The sequence below is a fragment of the Nansenia antarctica genome (assembly GCF_963989245.1).
Source record: "Nansenia antarctica genome assembly, chromosome: 19".
Taxonomy (NCBI): Eukaryota; Metazoa; Chordata; class Actinopteri; order Argentiniformes; family Microstomatidae; genus Nansenia; species Nansenia antarctica.
In genome coordinates, this window is record NC_137692.1 from 26059619 (window position 1) to 26065618 (window position 6000).

Sequence of the window (6000 nt, forward strand, 5' to 3'; positions counted from 1 at the left end):
AAACAGGTTGCCAAATTTTGCTCTGTCTCAGCTATTATTGGCAGCTTGGCCGTGTGGAGAAGGAGGTGTTATGTGTACCCTTAAGTGTTCAGTGGTGCTTAGCCCCGAAATATTTGATTCCCTGTTTGTATAATATAATTTGTGGAACCAAATAAAGTATTCAAATGTGGGTGGGTGTGGGTGTGTGTGGGTGTGTGTGGGTGTGTGTGGGTGTGTGTCCGTGCTCCGTTCTACATCAGCACCAGACAACAACATAGTGCAAAGAAATAATATTTTAAATTAAAAAAGAAAATACTAAATGAGATAGTGTGCAATATTGGCAGTGGCTATAGGCTAGTGGCCAGAGTTCAGTAGTCTGATAGCTTGATGGAAGAAGCTGTCTCTGAGCCTACAGCCCCAGCAGGTCTCTCAGGTCCTCTGACCAGGGTTTGCTGGTTGTCTCCCGTGCCAGACTGAAGACCCAGGGTGATAGAGCATTCAGACAGACAGACAGACAGACCCAGGGTGATAGAGCATTCAGACAGACAGACAGACAGACAGACCCAGGGTGATAGAGCATTACAAACCGTGGCTCCCAAACTCTTTGTGACTTTGTGACCCTTGGTCTGGGAAAGGTGCTGTCCAAATAAATTTTTACTTACTTACTTACTTACTTCTGTATCTCTTGCAAGATTGCAGCAGGGTGAATACCCTGTTGCTGGGGTTGGTATTGTCGATAGCAGTGCACACTGAGGTCATTTAATTTTTAAATAAATATAGGCTATATGGGAGGAAAACCTAGAAAATGGAATGTACATTTATTTTGAACATTGTTGTGTGACAGTGCTGTGGTTTTTGTAGGCTTGGGACACTGGGTCTCTACAGATTGTTTCTCTATGATAAAGTGTGGGCTATTGCACATTGCTAGTCTCACACATTCACTAAATGTGCGGTTGCAATTCGAAAGAAAAGCCCGCAATGCCATCCTCACGAAGTTGGTCTGCTTGTGAAACTTTACTCCCCCGCGAGAAGTTTTCAAATCGGCTCGCCGCCTGGCCTGCCTGCAGGGTGTGGCCTTCCATACGTAGCGACTGCGTAGGTAATTTATGCGCAACGTACCCCCTACGCTGTTGTCGACAGCAATGACTCGACACTCCTCATTAATATGTATGAGTGCCTTGATTCAAGGTCCCTCATTGGCTATGATACGCGAGTCCATTTTAGCGGAGAGGGCTTTCCATAGAGTCGGGACGCCGGCCGAATGGGATCTCCTATTTCTCGGTAGGGGCGCACAGAAGTGCGCCCTGAGCATGCGCGGATTAACGCATAGGCTTACCTAGGCTGCAGCCTAGGGCCACTACCACTAGGGGGCCACGCAGGACGTAGGCTACGCATAGCCTAGGCTAAATTCGTAAGAGAAAGCTGCAAAAATGAAGCGGACGCACATTAGTGGGCTCTCAAGTCTCACGCATTGGGCGTGAGACACACGGGTTGAAATGTGCCGTGTGAACGGGTTGAAATGCGTGTGTCTCACGCCCAATGCGTGAGACTTGAGAGCCCTGTTATAGCTAAGTTAAAAATATATATATATAATAATGCAGCTGCGACGACCAATGTTGTTGAGAGTGAGAGCCACGAAGCAGTTAGCACTGGGTCGGGTGTCGCTAGCAGCACTGAGGCGAACATGGGGGACAGCAACAGAGAGACAGACAACAGGAGAGGAGAGCAACAGAGAGACAGACAACAGGAGAGGAGAGCAACAGAGAGACAGACAACAGGACATCAACAGAGAGACAGACAACAGGACATCAACAGAGAGACAGACAACAGGACAGCAACAGAGAGACGGACAACAGGACAGCAACAGAGAGACAGACAACAGGACAGCAACAGAGAGACAGACAACAGGACAGCAACAGAGAGACAGACAACAGGGCAGCAACAGAGAGACAGACAACAGGACAGCAACAGAGAGACAGACAACAGGAGAGGAGAGCAACAGAGAGACAGACAACAGGAGAGGAGAGCAACAGAGAGACAGACAACAGGAGAGGAGAGCAACAGAGAGACAGACAACAGGAGAGGAGAGCAACAGAGAGACAGACAACAGGAGAGGAGAGCAACAGAGAGACAGACAACAGGAGAGGAGAGCAACAGAGAGACAGACAACAGGAGAGGAGAGTAACAGAGAGACAGACAACAGGAGAGGAGAGCAACAGAGAGACAGACAACAGGAGAGGAGAGCAACAGAGAGACAGACAACAGGAGAGGAGAGCAACAGAGAGACAGACAACAGGAGAGGAGAGCAACAGAGAGACAGACAACAAGGAGAGGAGAGCAACAGAGAGACAGACAACAAGGAGAGGAGAGCAACAGAGAGACAGACAACAGGAGAGGACAGCAACAGAGAGACAGACAACAGGAGAGGAGAGCAACAGAGAGACAGACAACAGGAGAGGAGAGCAACAGAGAGACAGACAACAGGAGAGGACATCAACAGAGAGACAGACAACAGGAGAGGAGAGCAACAGAGAGACAGACAACAGGAGAGGACAGCAACAGAGAGACAGACAACAGGAGAGGAGAGCAACAGAGAGACAGACAACAGGAGAGGAGAGCAACAGAGAGACAGACAACAGGAGAGGACAGCAACAGAGAGACAGACAACAGGAGAGGGGAGCAATAGAGACAGAACTGAGGTGAGGTGAGCAACAGAGATAGTTCAGGATGATAACAAACAGTTCAGTATGACAGCTACAACTAATAGAAAGACAACTGTATGATTATAGAGTTTACATGTTCACGGAAATATTGTATGATAATAGAAAGGTACACTTTAATTTAATTAAAGAAGTAACAAAGAACACATTTATTATCACAATTGCATTGTGTTCCATGTCTTTCTCCTTTGAATAAATAATGCCTAGTTGAATGGCTAAACAAGACAACTGTCTGGACAGTACTGCTAGAATTATTCACCTTACCGCTGCACAGATAGACAAAGGGTATAAGTCCATTCTGTTAACATTAGGTCTACTCTGCTAACAAAGACTATTCCAGTTGATTTGTCAGTTGTTGTGCATAATATTGTTGGTGTGTTCACAGTTTGCCCTTTAATACAAGTTATAGGGGGTAGTGGTGGTGGGGGTAGTGGTGGTCTAGTGGATAGTGAGTTGGACTTGTGATCGGAAGGTTGTGAGTTCAAATCCTGCCTGAAGCCACACCACTACTAGTGTGCCCTTGGGTAAGGCACTTAGGCCTCAGTTACTCCAGGGGGAATGTCCCTGTAATTCGTAATTGTAAGTCGCTTTGGATAAAAGCGTCTGCTAAATGGCAAAATTAAATTAAATTATATATATACATATATTCTCATGCTAAAATCGACTGTAAATCCAGATTCTAAAGTTGATATTCTTCCCCGTGGAGCATGCCCCCATAACCTGTGCCCCACCCAACATTTTTATCACCAGCAGCCACTGGTGAGTGACCCTCCAGTCTCGTAAGGGAGCTGTAAACATGCTCGTAAACGCAGATGCTTTGTGTTCAATAAAGATAAAGACAGAAGAGAAAGTGTTTTTTAAGTTTCATTTTGAGATGGTCTCATTTCCCAGAAATGGCCTGATGTGCTGGAAAAGTGCTGACGTGGATATCCTGACTAAACCCTGGAGGAACAGAGATACACTACACCCCCACACTAGACCCCCACCCTACCCCCCACACTAGACCCCCACACTAGACCCCCACCCTACCCCCCACACTAGACCCCCACACTAGACCCCCACCCTACCCCCCACACTAGACCCTCACACTAGACCCCCACCCTACCCCCCACACTAGACCCCCACCCTACCCCCCACACTAGACCCCCACCCTACCCCCCACACTAGACCCCCACCCTACCCCCCACACTAGACCCCCACCCTACCCCCCACACTAGACCCCCACCCTACCCCCCACCCTACCCCCCACCCTAGACCCCCACACTAGACCCTCTTTTTTTAAATTATATTTTTGGTGTGTTTGCAGTTTGCCCTTTAACCCTTGTGTGGTGTTCGGGTCAACCGGACCCGTTTTACATTTTTACTTGGTGAGAAATGGTACAAGAATACATTTGATTGATCAATATGAAACTCCATGGCCTTGGCTTATTTTCTATGAAAAACATGTAAAAGTGAAAAAATAATTTTTTTACACATCCTACAATACCCCAACACATTTATGTCCTTCATAATACCCCAACACATTTATGTCCTTCATAAATATACCCCCTCCCCCTCCCCTCTCTGGAAGAGCTGTACAACACACGCTGTCTCAGGAAGGCCTCCAAGATCTCCAGGGACCCGACCCACCCTGGGTACGAACACTTTACCAGGCTGCCCTCGAAAAGGCGGTTCAGGACCCTGGCCGCAAGGACAAACAGACTGAAAAACAGCTTCTACCACAGGGCCGTCCAGGCCCTGAACCAGGGTTTCCGTTAGAAAAATTTGGTGCTGGTCAACGTGTCCGGGAAGATTTCAATTTGTCGGACAAACGGGAAAAATTCCGGTCATCATATTAGAATATAATATAGGTGTTTGTCGCGGTGATTAGCTGTTGTGTAGCCTATATAGGCCATTTAATGTCCATTTCTCATCCGATACGATTAGATCGCGAACTATATAATAATATAGGCTTTCATGATTCGCATGCGCTATGGCATAATATGTCCAGGGCTGCACGCGCGCCACACTGGGCAGCCTAGTCACCTTTGCTACTTTGAATTACGACTGTAGGCTACTTTAAGATGTTTATTTCAATTGCATTAATGGGATTTGAGTATGTAATTGGTAATTTTATGTATGCCTAGTTTAGCTTTTGATGGCTATTTGAACGGACTGCGTCGATCGATCAATGAACGGACATTACGTTAACTGAAGTGTGTTAAATAGTTTCACGACAGTAATGTACGTTTTTTATATTCTCTTTCCAGTTTTACCCTTTTTATCAATAAAACTACGTAATTTCTATAACCACGTCTCGCTGATTGGGAAGGCATTAAGTCTAGCTGCCTGTCAAATCATACTTTCTCGGACTCGGGAGTATGAGAATGGGGAGGATGTATCGGGGGGGATACACACCCGTGGACTATTTCACCTTAGTGGCACAAATTAAACTCTAACACTATAGATAGACTAAAATGATGGACACCGACTGAATAACTGAGTGGGGGAAGACAGGTCTCAAATGTGAAACAATTATAACATTTAATACATAAAGATAAAACATACACAAATATATAACATTGATATCCCTAAACTCAAATGTAGTGTGGTATTGTCAACCTAATCTAATCAATCCTAATCTAATGGTACCAGTAGCCCAGGTTGTCGATAGTAGCGCACTACTCCCGTAGTACTTCTCCCGACTCAGGGCTGGAACGGGCACGGCAGGCTCAATCAATGAACGGGGTTGAGATGGCCGCTAGCGTCCTTTACTAGACGCATCTCACGGCCCTCGGTGGTCATTCACTGTGCTCTAGCACATCCAAAACACGCAGAACAATAACCTTGACTCCGGTCACTGCAGTGGTTTTATTTAGACTAGATCAAACTAAATTACGGTAACTGACTAAACTACGGTACTCGCGCCGTTGAGAGACAGGGTTGCCAGATGGGGCGGGTTACCGCCGAATGGGCTACTGTGTTTAGCGGTTATTTTCACCGGACAATATGACCGAAGAGGTTTAAATATGTCGGACTTCAACAGATTTTATCGGACAAAGACCGGTAATTACCGGTTAACGGAAACCCTGCCCTGAACACAGCAAAGACCTAGGTTCTGGGCCCTGGACAGTCTGGACGGATTGATGGCAGCTGCTGGACTGAAAAAAATCAGGTGTAGTGCTGAGGCACAAACATGTACATTTCAAGCCTGCAAACTGCGACACTTTAAATAAATGTGAAATAATACTATTGTGCAATATGACAACCCTAGTCATCTATCTGTACAGTATAGTACAGTGGATAGTGTACATAGCCTTTA